General features: G+C 45.2%; 1 protein-coding gene across 1 annotated transcript in view; it reads left to right on the top strand.

Annotated features, from left to right (window-relative positions):
- The window catches only part of LOC124720045 (histidine-rich glycoprotein-like), a 211,618-nt gene extending 203,778 nt beyond the window's left edge, over positions 1 to 7,840 (top strand). The window contains exon 9 of the mRNA XM_047245303.1: positions 7,420 to 7,840. The gene's annotated coding sequence lies outside the window, so the exon portion shown is untranslated. The remainder of the gene's footprint in view (positions 1 to 7,419) is intronic.
- The last annotated feature ends 8,589 nt before the right edge of the window (positions 7,841 to 16,429 follow it).

Genomic DNA, 16,429 nt, shown 5'->3' with positions numbered 1-16,429 from the left:
TCCTGGCAGATTAAAACTGTGTGCCGGACTGAAACACCAACTCGGGATCCCTGCCTTTCATGGGCACGCGCTCTACCGACTGAGCTACCCAAGCATGATTCACGACCCGTCCTCACAGCTTTTTTGAAATTATTTCGTTACTTAATCATAGAAACAAATAAAACATATCCTTCTACACGTGTGACTGTCTGCTTTCTCACCTCTTGGAGCGCTACTGTCGGTCCAGCAGTCAAATGGTAACAAGTTTCACAGCAGAGTGTCGCGATTGTATTTATTAGACTGTGATGTTGACAGGAAAAAGTTAGTAGAAATTCGTGCGTCTATAAAATGCTAGATGCGATACAACTTCTACCATCATACATGGCCTATTCCCAAAGGTAAGATCGGTCGCGAAATGGAAAACACAGTGAAAAAAAAAAAAAAATCATAACGATTTGTTTGCAGCAGTTAGCTACACCTTCCAGGTATCTCTCTACATAGTCGTCACTCTGACTAGACATTTGTTGTAGTAGTGTACTTTGTAGCTTGCCGTCTGTGCCAAAATGTTGACTCCATAGACAGTGGTTCACGTGAGCAGAGATGAAATCAAAGGGAACCAAGTCTGGACTGTATGGCGGGCGATCAAATACTTCCCATCAAAAACCCTGCAGGAGCATCACCAATGGCCCTAGAGTGTGCGGCCGAGAACTGTCATGAGGAAGGAAATGCATGACAGGTACATTATGCGGGGTTGTATGAAATCAGGCGAAATCTCTCGGCAGGTGCACATATCAGGCGTGATATGCTGTTTTCTAGGCATCTTTATGTGTTCACTGTGCGCTCAGAACTTAAAGAGAGACGTGACAGGAGTGGCAGCCGTACGAGAGACATTGCCCAACACACCCCTGCTAAGCTATACCGTATTTTCACTGTGGTTTCAATTTCGGTTTTGATACTTCTGAATACTTTCCGAACAGCCGTTGTACCTTAGTGAAAGAGTAGGTGGAGAACCCGGACATAAAAAGCTATGCAGTTCAAAGGCTTCTGTTCGTCACTCGTCGGCAAGTCTGGTGTGACTATGGAAGACAGCAAAATGAAAGTTGAAGTTTTAAAATTCGCGCTTAAGAAAATGATTCAAGCAAAGGATCATACAGACATGGCTTTGTGAGACTGTCGCACAATCTGTGGTATGGAGGACACAGAAATGAGTTGCCCTGGCGCTAAAAAGAAACTGAAAAAGATTGAATCAAGTAATTCCCCAGATGGAAACCCACTTCGGTTTTGTATTTTCTGTTTGCAGCATTGGCTCCTTGCTTAGCTTACATTTATCGCGAACCTCTCCCTCAGTGCAAAGCTCCAGGAGACTGGAAAAATGTCCAGGTTACTGCTGTATAAGGGTAAAATAACGATCCTGCAGAATTACGGACCAAAATTGTCAATTCGGTTTGCTATAGAATTCTCGAGCATATTCTAAATTCGAACACGAAAAATTTCCTCGAGACAGGAAAGCTTCTGTCCAAAAATCATCACGGATTTAGGAAGCATCGCTCATGCGAAACTCAGCTTGCCCTCTTCTCACACAGTAACCTGCGAATCACGGATACAGGTTCTAAAATGGTTCAAATGGGTCTGAACACTATGGGACTTAACTTCTAAGGTCATCAGTCCCCTAGAACTTAGAACTACTTAAACCTACCTAACCTAAGGACATCACACACATCCATGCCCGAGGCAGGATTCGAACCTGCGAACGTAGCGGTCGCGCGGTTCCAGACTGTAGCGCCTAGAACCGCTCGGCCACTCCGGCCGGCTACGGATAGAGGTCAACAGGTACATTCCATAGTCCGCAGCTCGTAGTCGTGCGGTAGCGTTCTCGCTTCCCACGCCCGGGTTCCCGGGTTCGATTCCCGGCGGGGTCAGGGATTTTCTCTGCCTCGTAATGACTGGGTGTTGTGTGATGTGCTTAGGTTAGTTAGGTTTAAGTAGTTCTAAGTTCTAGGGGACTGATGACCATAGATGTTAAGTCCCATAGTGCTCAGAGCCATTTGATTGGTACATTCCATACTTCTAGATTTCCCGATCGCATTTGACAGAGTGCCCCACTGGAAACTGTCAACGAAGCCGAGCGTACGGAATAGGTTACTAGATATGGCAATGACTATAAGACTTCATAAATAGTAATGGGAAGTAGCAGAAATGAGAACAGCGAGAGTCATAACATCGGGATTGATGGTCACGAAGTAGATGAAGTTTGGGGAATTCTACTACCTAGGCAGTAAAATAACCAATGACGGACGGAGCAAGGACATCAAAATCAGACTCGCACTGGCAAAAAGGGCATGAGGGAATGACTTTCATGGTACTAGAGGGAGCTGTAGAAGGCAAAAACTGTAGAGGAAGACAGAGATTGGAATACAATCGGCAAATAATTGAGGATGTAGACTGCAAGTGCTACTCTGAGATGAAAAGGTTGGCACAGTAGAGGAATTCGTATCGGGTCGTATCAACCCCGTTGGAAGACTGACTACTGAGAGACAAGGGTGTCGTCAGGAGTGTCCTAGGGACGTGTGATAGGGTGCTGTTGTTCTCTGTATACATAAATGATTTGCCGACACGCTGGGCAGCAATCTGAGGCTGTTTGCTGATGACGTAGTTATGTAGGAAAGTGACTTTAGCAGGAGTCTGGTAGAATTTCTGTTTGCTATGTGATGAATGGCAGTTTGCTTTAAATGTAAGTTAATGCACAGAAGTAAGAAAAACAATCATGTAAGGGATTTCAAATTGATTCGGTATTTCTAGATTTCCAGCAGACTTCTAGCATTGTATCACACAAGCGGCTTGGACTGGAACTGCGTGCTTATGGAATATCGTGTCAGCTGTGTGACTGGATCCGTAATTTCCTGTCAGAGAGGTCACAGTTCGTAGTAACTGATGGAAAGTCATCGAACAAAAGTGATTTCTAAAGTTCCCCAAGGTAGTATTATAGGCCTTCTGCTGTTCCGTATTTATATAAACGATTTAGGAGACAATTTGAGCAGCCGTCTTAGTTTGTTTGCAGACGATGTCATTTATCGTCTAGTCAAGTCATCAGAAATGTACGGCCCCCCGGTAGTTGAGCGGTCAGCGTGACAAAATATCAATCCTGAGGCCCCGAGCTCGATTCCCGGCGGGGTCACAGATTTTCTCCGCTCAGGGACCGGATGTTGTGCCGTCCTTATCATCATCATTTCATCCCCATCGCCGAAGTGGCGTCACATCGAAAGACCTGCACCCGGCGAACGATCTACCCAACGGGAGGCCCTAGTCACACGACACTTACATTTTTTACATCAGAAATAAACTGCAAAAATTCAGAAAAAATATCTGTATGGTGTGAAAATTGGCAATTGACCCTAAATAATGAAAAGTGCTACAAGGAATCCGTTAAACGTCCGTTACACAATGAATCAATCAAATGTAAATGCCGTAAATTTAACTAATTACCTAGGAATTACAATTACGAACAGCTTAAATTGGAAAAATGGCTCTGAGCACTATCCGACTTAACTTCTGAGGTCATCAGTCGCCTAGAACTTAGAACTAATTAAACCTAACTAACCTAAGGACATCACACACATGCATGCCCGAGGCAGGATTCGAACCTGAGACCGTAGCGGTCGCTCGGCTCCGGACTGTAGGGCCTAGAACCGCGCGGCCACTCCGGCCAGCTTAAATTGGAAACAAGACTAAAAGATTTTGTGGAGAAGGCGTACCAAAGATTGCGATTCACTGGCAGAACATTTAGAAGACGCAACAAATGCCCTAAAGAAACTGTCTGCACTACGCTTGTCCGTCCGCTGCTGTAGTATAGCTACACGGTATGGGATCCGCATGAGACAGCAGTGACGGAGGACATCAAAGAAGGGCAACTCGTTTTGTCTAATACGAAATAGTGGAGAGAGTGTCACGGATATGATGCGCAAGTCGGGTTGGGAGCATTAAAACAAAGGCCTTTTTCGCTGCGGGGAGAGCTTGTCACGAAATTTCAATCACTAACTTTCTCCTCCGAATGTGAAAATATTCTCTTTATGCACACCTACATGGGAATAAACAATCATCATAATAAAATAAGAGAAATAGGACCTCGCGCTGAAGCATTTAAGTGTTCGTCCCCCGTCCCCCCACGTGCCCCCCCCCCCCCCCCCCCGCTCGTGGTTGAGGAGTGGAACGGTAGAACCATACAGACAGCGTGAAAGTGATAATGTGATTAGATGAACCCCTTACCAGGTACCAGGCACTTAACTGTGAATTGCGGAGTAGTCATGCAGACGTAGAAGCAAGTGTTGAAATTACCTTTATTTCTCTGAGTCATGCTGACGCTTCTTTGCAGCAGGTCCCAAAACCTACTGGGAACACGGAGACACGAAAAGAAGTGGCACGCTAAAAACATGTGTCATACGCCACAATCAGGCACAGAACGTTTAGTTAATTCTCAGAGCTAAATAAAAAGTTAGAGGTGGCATATAGGCTGCGTAAGGACAACACAGAAGTTGCAACGTAGTTTGCCAGAATCGAGACGATTTAAGCTTTAATGTTTCTCTCGTTCCCCGTATATGCTCACCAGATCAGGGAAACACCATTGCGAGTGTGTGTGTGTGTGTGTGTGTGTGTGTGTGTGTGTGTGATCACCTGGGTGTGTGGGAGTGTCCCGTTTCCAGACAGCCCGAGGCGGAACTCTTTCAAGTCGGCAGTCTTTCTACGTCTTCTGCCCTCTGTTCCGTCTCTGCGTGCTCAAATTTCCTCTCCTCCCGTTTCCCTACTGTGTCTTCTGTAGAAGTGACTTCCTTCACGACGGTCTACGCTCGCACCGTGCAACCTCCCTTCTGCCCCCCCCCCCCCCCCTCTCGCTCTCTCTCTCTCTCACTCACACACACACACACACACACACACACACACACACACACGCACACACAGAAGCACACACAGTCTCTCCCAGTCACGGGTTAATCCTCGGCATTTGAATGGCATTTTCGACAAAACTCCACGTTACAACGTCATAACTCGAAACAGATGAGGCACTACCTGATCAAAAGTTTCCGGACAGCTCTACGTAATGCGAAATTGACCACCAGACGTCACTAGAGGCGGACCCGCCAGTGTAAAAGGAGGCGGAGACTACTGTGTTGTCAGCAGAGAAGCATCGACAGCAGGATGGGTTGGACAGGAGAACGTTGACTTTTTGAATCTGAATTTGATTTATTGTTCACTTATAGACCTTCTGCCTTACATTTTATAACACGCCATTCATTTTACAGTTTATCTTGTAGATTACTAAACGTTTTCCATATTACAAACAGCAATTACTGTTGTCAACAATTACAATGGAAGTAATGGTATATTAAAAGTATATTATAAATTAAAAGAAAAACACAAAACAGTTTCAAATTTTAGGAAGATATGATAATAGATCATAGGAAAGACTTGGACAGAAAGAGAGAGAGAGAAATGTTACTCTATCTGAACCAGCCTGGTCTGAAAGCCACGGAACTACTTTGAATCTTGCAGTCCCGGTTCACTGCAGTTCAATTTACACATTAATATTTCTAAACTATTTACAAAAATGGCTCTAAACACTATGGGACTTAACATCTGAGGTCATCAGTCCCCTAGACTTACAACCACTTAATCCTAACTAACCAAAGGACATCACACACATCCACGCGACCGTAGCGGCAGCGCGGTTCCGGACTGAAGCGCCTAGAACCGCTCGGCCACAGCGGCCGGCCACTATTTACAGAAACATTATAATTATTACGTGCATTGTGGAAAGCGCAGTGGTGTGTGAGTGTAAGGTATGTTATTTCTTGGGATCATCAATTAACCTTCTATTCGCATATTATGTGTCTTGAATTTTACCTGTTACATTCCTTCTATACTAAGTGTTCAGTCACTGATGTTAAATCCCAACAGCACTATAATGAGCAGGGGTGGATAAGTCTGCTCTTTATATTTACGCTAGAGGAGATTGACAGGGTTGAATGCATACACTGTTTATTCTGATACAGTTTAATTATTCTGGGTGTCTTGTACGGTTGTCTGCGGCGGGTGTTGGTGAAAGTGTTCGCTGGTTGAGTGTGTCGCTACTGCTGTCTGTTGTAATCTCCCCCCTTCTTACTAATTCCAGGAGCGAAAATTACAGTAAACTTTCTAGTTTACTTAGCTTTTCGTGTAGCGTTGGTTGCATTTCTTCTTGTCTACGTGTCTGAGCCGCCCGCTGTGGCCGAGCGTTTCTAGGCGCTTCATTCTGGAACCGCGCTGCTGCTATGGTCGCAGGTTCTAATCCTGCCTCGGCCATTGATGTGTGTGATATCCTTAGGTTAGTTAGGTTTAAGTAGTCGTAAGTATAGGGAACTGATGACCTCAGATATTAAGTCCCATAGTGCTCAGAGCCATTGAACCACTTTTTTAGGGGTCTGTTTCTTGACGCTGAGATTCTCACGTTTTAGGTCTTCATGGTTGAACTGATCTAAATAAATTTGAAGATTGTTGTTGCAGAATTTTTGTTGTTACTTTAATATATATTGTATACTATAGTGTACCATACGGTCTTTTGAATTTTCACATTAACAAAGCCGAAATTACATTGTTCGTCCAAAATATAAAAATACGTCCGATCACGTCAGAGGCATGCTCATTACTCTTCAACTCAGCGGAAATAATAATATTCCAAAAGGTTTACAATTTTTCTTGATAAATGAATCTATATTAGGTACGATTATTATTTCACAAATGAATCCAGAAATAAACATAATAAACAGTACTACATTGCGTAATTAATAACACAAATTTTAAGCGTGCCAGATAATTCGTAATTTCACGTGTTTCCGAAAAAAACGATCTTAACTGTACATTCAGAGCTAGGACAAAACGATTGTAACATCGAAAATAAAGTAATTCCTTTTCTTGAATTTTTGCTTGAAATATAACATATTGTCTCCAGCATGAGATTTTCACTCTGCAGCGGAGTGTGCGCTGATATGAAACTTCCTGGCAGTCTAAAAATGTGTGCTAGACCGAGACTCGAACTCGGGACCTTCGCCTTTCGCGGGCAAGTGCTCTACCAACCGAGCTACCCAAGCACGACTCACGCCACGTCCTCACAGCTGTACTTTTGCCAGTATCTCGTCTCCTACTTTCCAAACTTCACAGAAGCTCTCCTGCAACTTCTGTAGACTGTATTAAAACACCACAAAAAATTAATAATTTAAACTAATTATCTGTTTCTATGTACTCAATTTTTTCTGTTAATAGTAGATGTCCTTGCAAAAGAATAAATGTAGCTAGATAACGTAAAGTTGCAATAGTTGATAAACTAATTATTGCAGTGTCTCATAAGGAACCACGGTTCACTGAAAGTTATACAATAATTGTAACAAATATTTCTGTTTTCTTCTGTTTCAGAACGGTCCGGCGTATTAGCATCGCAGCTCGCTCCATCTGGTTGCGGACATCCAAAGCGCTTTCCAATCGTACTTACGTGATATCACTTTTATTAGAGGCTATATACATAAATATATTTTTACACAACATTTATTTTTATAAGGAATAATTTGAAAGAGTGTCGTCTGTAGGGACATCTTGCCATAGTATTCATGTGAGAACAGTACTTATAATCAAACGTTTCTGTACTTAATTTCTTGTGTCGTATACGGAGATGAGCAACACTTACTTGTAACGCTCTTAGTGTTATGTAGAGAGTAATATACGAGAGAATTCCACGTAGCGAGTAAGAAACGACTTCTGAACTTGTGATCTATTATTTCTTCTGTAATTTTGTAGACCATCAGCTGTGTCTGACAATAAAATGTGACGGAATAGTGTAGCCCTTTCTTGACTTTTTTTTCCAATTGCCTTTCTTCCTCTTCTGTTCCTCTGCATAGAGTACCTGATCAAAAGAATCCAGACATCTATTAAAAAAAGTCAAATACCATTTGAACACGTCTTGAAGGCCCAACGGTACCGACCGGCCGCCATGTCATCCTGAGCCCTTAGACGACACTGAGGGACGTGTGGTCAGCACACCACCCTCCCAGCTGTTGTCACTCTACGTGACAGGAACCGCTGCTTCTCAGTCAAGTATCTCCTCAGTTTGCCTCACAAGGACTGAGTACACCCCGCTTGCCAACAGCGCCCGGCAGACCTGGATGGTCTCCCATCCAAGTGCTAGCCGAGCCCGACAGCGAGTAACTTCGGTGATTTGACGGGAACCGGTGTTACCACTGCGGCAAGGCCGTTGGCCCAGACACCAGTCAGTGGACAATAATATAGGCTGTGTCGGCCTTTCGCCTTTATGATGGCTTCAGCTATGCTGGGGACACTTTCAGTAAATGTCTGTGGAGGAATGGCAGCCTATTCTTCCTTACAGCCGAAACCAGACAAGGCAGTGATGTTGGACGCTAGGGCTTAAGGCGGAATCCACGTTTCAATTCAACACAACGGTACTACGATGGAATCAGGTTGGGCCATGTACTGCGCCACCCTTCAGATACCATTAACTCGTAGGGGATATATTGTATGAACAAGCTCTTAACAGCGCTGCAATACGTAAGTGAAAAGCAACGTCGAATAATGTAGCTCACTCTCGTAATACTACAGTAAGTTGTACTGACAAGACCTTGCCCACACTCAACGACGTACGCTACTGGTCATTAAAATTGCTACACCAAGAAGAAATGCAGATGACAAACGGGTATTCATTGGACAAATATATTATACTAGAACTGACATGTGATTACATTATCACCCGATTTGGGTGCATAGATCCTGAGAAATCAGTACCCAGAACAACCACCTCTGGCCGTAATAACGGCTTTGATATACCTGGGCATTGAGTCAAACAGAGCTTGGATGGCATGTACAGGTACAGCTGCCCATACAGCTTCAACACGATACCACAGTTCATCAAGAATAGTGACTGGCGTATTGTGACGAGCCAGTTGCTCGGCCACCATTGACCAGACGTTTTCAATTGATGAGAGATCTGGAGAATGTGCTGACCAGGGTAGCAGTCGAACATTTTCTGTAAGGCCCGTACAGGACCTGCAACATGCGGTCGTGCATTATCCTGCTGAAATATAGGATTTCGCAGGGATCGAATGAAGGGTAGAGCCACGAGTCGTAACGCATCTGAAATGTAACGTCCACTGTTCAAAGGGCAGTCAATGCGAACAAGAGGTGACCGAGACATGTAACCGACGGCACCCCATATCATCACGGCGGGTGATACGCCAGTATGGTGATGACGAATACACGCTTCCAATGAGCGTTCACCGCGATGTCACCAAACACGGATGCGATCATCATGATGCTGTAAACAAAATGAGGATTCATCCGAAAAAAATGACGTTCTGCCATTCGTGCACCCAGATTCGTCGTGGAGTACACCATCGCAGCCGCTCCTGTCTGTGATGCAGAGTCGGGGGTAACCGCAGACATGGTCTCCGAGCTGATAGTCCGTGCTGCTGCAAACGTCGTCGAACTGTTCGTGCAGATGGTTGTTGTCTTGCAAATGTCCCCATCTGTTGACTCAGGGATCGAGACGTGGCTGCACGATCCGTTACATCCATGCGGATAAGATGCCTGTCAACTAGACTGTAGGGAAGCGAGGCCGTTGGGATCCAGCACGGCGTTCCGTATTACCCTCCTAAACCCACCGATTCCATATTCTGCGAACAGTCATTGTGACCCCACCAACACGAGCAGTAATGTCGCGATACGATAAACCGCAATGGCGGTAAGCTACAATCCTACCTTTATCAAAGTCGGAAACGTGATGGTACGCATTTCTCCTCCTTACACCAGGTATCACAACAACGTTTCACCAGGCAACGCCAGTCAACTGCTGTTTGTGTATGAGAAATCGGTTGGAAACTTTCCCAATGTCAGCACGTTGTAGGTGTCGCCACCGGCGCCAACCTTGTGTAAATGCTCTGAAAAGCTAATCATTTACATATCACAGCATCTTCTTCCTGTAGGTTAAATTTCGCGTCTGTAGCGCGTCATCTTCGTGGTGTAGCAATTTTAATGACCAGTAGTGTATTCTGTGTGACTTGAAATAATCGACTGTACTAACACAACGACGGCACGTAAGATTTGATATTCAGCTTCTGATGCTATAAATCACACTACAGCTCGCTAAAACATTACTATGTACAAAAGTATGGACACAATAACTGTTTATGTGATATAATGGGTCAGTGATCGCTATTTGGATATTAATTACAACAACGGACCTGACTATCAGGGTTTATTAGGTTCGAAAGATAAACTACCATCAAAGCTACTATCAGTTACCAGAAAAATCCGACGGGGAGTAGGAATGATATACTTACTTTATCAATAACAGCAAGCTATAGCGAAGCTTACTCTGTCTACTTATCAACAAATTAGGCACCAGAAACGACAGATTTCGTTTATAACTGACGAAGACGTCATACAGATACTTAGCCTCTTGTAACTGCTTCTCTTGCAAAGCTTCAACGAATAATCGTATATACAAGGAATCAGTGTAAACGCTACAAAACTTTCACGTAGATTTAAATTGGAGAAGACGTTCAGAAGGCAAAGATATAATGTAATATTGTTTATCTTCCGTTGTCAATCAGCGATAACCTCTCTGCAAGTAGCGTCTTGCTACAACAATTCCTTGACTCTGTTAAAATTTTATTGTAATAAACTATTTCGTCAACCACAGCCTTTCAGAATTAAATGGAATAACTCTTCATTTGTAATTAAGCACTTTTCAATAAATCGTAACCTTGCTTTCCTGTCTAAATAAAGATTAATTATTTTTCTTTTCATTGCAAGTTATTAACTGAAAAATACTATTACTTCTCTTTACGGTTTAATTTCTTTGAACTTTGCTTTTGCTAATATGCCAGTCTCTTAGTTCATTGGCCTTTGTATTTACTTTCATATGAAAACGTATATTCGTGATGTTAGCCTGCTTTGAAATAAACTCTTCAATATTTTTCTTCTAATACTTTGGGGATAAAGGACAAGTCGAGTACTGATTTTTCAGGTTAAAAGAAGTAATTCCTTATATCTTGCCGTTAATTCGTTTACAGGTACCTGTCAGCGATTTACTTTACGAATTCTTGTTCTCTAGCCGGCCGGAGTGGCCGAGCGGTTCTAGGCGCTTCACTGTGGAACAGCGCGACCGCTACGGTCGCAGGTTCGAATCCTGCCTTGGGCATGGATGTGTGCGATGTCCTTAGGTTAGATAGGTTTAAGTAGTTCTAAGTTCTAGGGGACTGATGACCTCAGATGTTAAGTCCCATAGTGCTCAGAGCCATTTTTTTTTTGTTGTTGTTGTTGTTCTCTCTTCAAAATCACACTAAGTGGAAACGTTATAAAAAAAGAATGAAACAAGAAACCTGAATGTCACCGCTACTTTTCAACTCTACGAACTTTAAATAATCAAACATAGCTCAGCCACTACACGCGCCGACTTTCGCGGCCCACTAATATTTAAAACACAAAACCCCGCACTGTGTTATCTCTATGGTCCATGATTTGTCGTTTAGGGGCAAGGGGAAAAGCTATCAAATTCTCAATAAACTTCCGATTGTTTCTCAACAAATAGCGATTACGTCGGACACCGTCCTATTTAATATAGACCACACATTCAGTGCATCCAACGAGATTTTCGGAATTTACTACACACATCAGAAAAAGTTGTTTATCACCCCAGTTCCCAGAACTCCTGAAGGCAGACGTTGACTGTTGATATTGTATCACAGACACAGTCCCTTTGACTGTTCAGAGATGTCACTAAACCCGCCTAAAGATGTAAACAACCGTGCATGAGTAGCGCCTATTAGACGGAGGGGGTTCGACAGCCGATCAGTTCCAGTCATTCCACCAGGAAGGAGGTACACGGCTCGTGTTGTCTGTAGTTCAGCCATGCCTAGACGGACAATACCGCGGTTCGATCGCGTCCGCTTTGTTACTTTGTGCCAGGAAGCGCTCTCAACAGGGGAAGTGTCCAGGCGTCTCGGAGTGAACCAAAGCGATGTTGGCCTGCCGTGGTCGCCGAGCGGTTCTAAGCGCTACAGTCTGGAACCGCGCGACCGCTACGGTCGCAGGTTCGAATGCTGCCTCGGACATGGATGTGTGTGATATCCTTAGGTTAGTTAGGTTTAGGTAGTTCTAAGTTGTAGGGGACTGATGACCTCAGAAGTTAAGTCCCATAGTGGTCAGAGCCATTTGAACCGTTTTGAACCCTGACAGCAACGCCACCATGTTGAATAATGGCTTCTGTGCAGGCACAGTGAAACGCGTGGTTAAATCCGCAAGACAGAACAGGTAGTTGGAATTGTGGAAAGGGGCCAAAAATGTTCAGCTGTCAGTTACACTCGAACACATATAACTTTATTTAGTTGCCCAAACATTACAGCGCAAATTCGACCTTAGCTATCGACTGTAAATGTCACATAATCTTATGGCTTAAGGACACAACCTCCTTAATTTTTAAAACGGCTGAAGGCCCATTATTTAAAACAAAACTAACAGGGTACAAATTCAAACCATCGGCTATGAGCCATTAAAATACACAATCAAAAGCCAATAAGAAAAGGCAGTAGAGCCAGCGGCGCCCAGAAGTTTCCGGGGGTCGGCCTGCACTTGAAATATTCACGTTCGCTTAGGGGAGACAGGTAGTCAGCCCAACTATCCACAATCCGACGGCAACCCAACCGAGAGACAGTCAATAGACCAGTGCTCAAGGCGAGTGCCGCTCCGCACTTGCACCAAAATTCCGCCGATGCTGACAGCAGAGAATGTGGAAGCAAACAAAACTGATCCGAGACAGCCCGTAAGGGGTGGACGACCGGAAAATCCACGTCGTTTAATCAAACGACCGACTAACTCAGAGGCAGTACGCTGACAACACTTAAATAAACTTATCAGTGAAAATCACATAAACTACACACAGCCCCGCGAACATCTGCACGAGGACCAGACGATGCTCACGGCAGTGACTGGTCGCCTAGTCGTAGATATTGCTATAATCGCACTATTTCACTCCCATTTACGGAGCTTGTTAGCACTTGATGTTAGGTTGGCGCCATTAAAATGCATTGCGGTAGTCGCTGCTGCTTGCTGGATCGCTGCTGTGTTTCGATGCTAATGCTGACTCTAAATCTGGTTGTCTAGGGGTAAAAAAGATAAGGTTCCGTGTTTTTGGTGTGCTTTTGATGACAAATAATGAGCGAAACCAACAGATATTTAAACTTCAAATATTTATTACTTTGGTGGCCATCTTAATTCCACTGTCCACCAAAGACAATGACGCAACACCGAAGTAGCACTTCTTTTACATGTTCTTTGCAATGTTTATCCACCTCGGACAATAACACACATACACTTTACCAAAGTGACATTCAGACTCCGCTCCCGACCCTTCTTGCTACTTGTATTTATAGCCTTGTCAAAGAACTACTAAAAAGAGATATAGTTTATAAGTCACATATACATCTGTTATCATAATTTGTGCAGAAAAGTTATTAATTTATATCGAGTGACGTAGTTTAACACGTTATTAAAATGACAGGCAGATTTGTTGACTTGACAGAATAGTTCTTTGTTACAAAAAGGCAGTTTTTTAGATGTTTGTCAATTGACTTCTCTAATTTGCATAAATAGGTAGATAACATGAATTATTAAGAACTACATTGGTTTTCGTCTAAAATAGGAGTGTTTATGTGAATACTGAGAGAAAACGGTCCTGGTGAACAAATAGGTTTCACGGGGTGATTTTTATTTAAGGAGATCCAAAATACGTAAGTTGGCCACTATTTTTCGTACTTCCTATTAAGTATTTAAGATGAACTCAGTGGTTTTACAGGATGACATCTGGTGTATCAGTGATCAAGTGATATTAACTTTTGTGCCGGTCAGTTATTCAGTATAATTTAATGGGTTGACTGTTTATGGAGACACGTTATGCAATCATTGTTATCGTACACAATAACTTTTCTATAATCACAAATACTCGTTAAACTGGTTGAATTTGGAGGGTATCGCATACTTCGGTAAAGCAAAGCCTTTAATAGGTTCCGTTACACTGTGCACTAGCGAGGACGACCCACGAGTCGGCGTACACAGCCAACCCGTGACCAATCGCCGGCCAAATACACGTCGTCTGGAAAGAAGACCGGCCGACGGTCAACCGAGGTCGTCCCCACTCAAGACGTGTGTGTGTCGGCAATCGTCGGGCAAGTGATGGCTATCAACATCTTCCTGATGCTGCATGCCCCACTGGTGCTACGTCGCGACTGCGCCAACCGATCAACTGCTACACATCAGCACGGAAACAACTCTAAAATACACTCCTGGAAATAGAAAACAGAACACATTGACACCGGTGTGTCAGACCCACCATACTTGCTCCGGACACTGCGAGAGGGCTGTACAAGCAATGATCACACGCACGGCACAGCGGACACACCAGGAACCGCGGTGTTGGCCGTCGAATGGCGCTAGCTGCGCAGCATTTGTGCACCGCCGCCGTCAGTGTCAGCCAGTTTGCCGTGGCATACGGAGCTCCATCGCAGTCTTTAGCACTGGTAGCATGCCGCGACAGCGTGGACGTCAACCGTATGTGCAGTCGACGGACTTTGAGCGAGGGCGTATAGTGGGCATGCGGGAGGCCGGGTGGACGTACCGCCGAATTGCTCAACACGTGGGGCGTGAGGTCTCCACAGTACATCGATGTTGTCGCCAGTGGTCGGCGGAAGGTGCACGTGCCCGTCGACCTGGGACCGGACCGCAGCGACGCACGGATGCACGCCAAGACCGTAGGATCCTACGCAGTGCCGTAGGGGACCGCACCGCCACTTCCCAGCAAATTAGGGACACTGTTGCTCCTGGGGCATCGGCGAGGACCATTCGCAACCGTCTCCATGAAGCTGGGCTACGGTCCCGCACACCGTTAGGCCGTCTTCCGCTCACGCCCCAACATCGCGCAGCCCGCCTCCAGTGGTGTCGCGACAGGCGTGAATGGAGGGACGAATGGAGACGTGTCGTCTTCAGCGATGAGAGTCGCTTCTGCCTTGGTGCCAATGATGGTCGTATGCGTGTTTGGCGCCGTGCAGGTGAGCGCCACAATCAGGACTGCATACGACCGAGGCACACAGGGCCAACACCCGGCATCATGGTGTGGGGAGCGATCTCCTACACTGGCCGTACACCACTGGTGATCGTCGAGGGGACACTGAATAGTGCACGGTACATCCAAACCGTCATCGAACCCATCGTTCTACCATTCCTAGACCGGCAAGGGAACTTGCTGTTCCAACAGGACAATGCACGTCCGCATGTATGCCGTGCCACCCAACGTGCTCTAGAAGGTGTAAGTCAACTACCCTGGCCAGCAAGATCTCCGGATCTGTCCCCCATTGAGCATGTTTGGGACTGGATGAAGCGTCGTCTCACGCGGTCTGCACGTCCAGCACGAACGCTGGTCCAACTGAGGCGCCAGGTGGAAATGGCATGGCAAGCCGTTCCACAGGACTACATCCAGCATCTCTACGATCGTCTCCATGGGAGAATAGCAGCCTGCATTGCTGCGAAAGGTGGATATACACTGTACTAGTGCCGACATTGTGCATGCTCTGTTGCCTGTGTCTACGTGCCTTTGGTTCTGTCAGTGTGATCATGTGATGTATCTGACCCCAGGAATGTGTCAATAAAGTTTCCCCTTCCTGGGACAATGAATTCACGGTGTTCTTATTTCAATTTCTAGGAGTGTAACTGGACAGTCGACAGTCGACATCACAGGCTACAACGAAGAACGCGACCAATGGTAAAAGCAGTGACTATGCAGTGACGAGAACCAACGACGAGTTCAGACACACTCATCGCCACCCATCAACGATCGGCGAGCAATCACGTCGTCCAGTAGGACCGTCCCTATTGAGACCATGTGCGCCGGCAACGGTCCGCTCCAAGCCGACCGAATCCTACCGCGTCCCAGCTGTCCGAACTCCACTGCTGGCGCGTTGCAACCCACTGCCAGACACGAACTGCTTCTCAACCACACAGTAAGTATCTCTGGACTGAGCACTCACATGCGCAGAACAGATTTAGCGTTGTCAACATACATTGCCGGCCTGGTCACGTGATCTCGGGACGTCGTGCGTGTGTTCGTATAGCGCCCTGTATACAGGGTGTTGCAAAAAGGCACGGCCAAACTTTCAGGAAACATTCCTCACACACAAAGAAAGAAAGTACGTTATGTGGACATGTGTCCGGAAACGCTTACTTTCCATCTTAGAGCTCATTTTAGTACTTCTCTTCAAATCACATTAATCATGGAATGGAAACACACAGCAACAGAACGTACCAGCGTGACTTCAAACACTTTGTTACAGGAAATGTTCAAAACGTCCTCCTTTACCGAGGATACATC

Source organism: Schistocerca piceifrons, chromosome 11 (genome assembly GCF_021461385.2).
Source record: "Schistocerca piceifrons isolate TAMUIC-IGC-003096 chromosome 11, iqSchPice1.1, whole genome shotgun sequence".
NCBI lineage: Eukaryota > Metazoa > Arthropoda > Insecta > Orthoptera > Acrididae > Schistocerca > Schistocerca piceifrons.
This window is presented reverse-complemented; position numbering and strand designations above follow the sequence as displayed.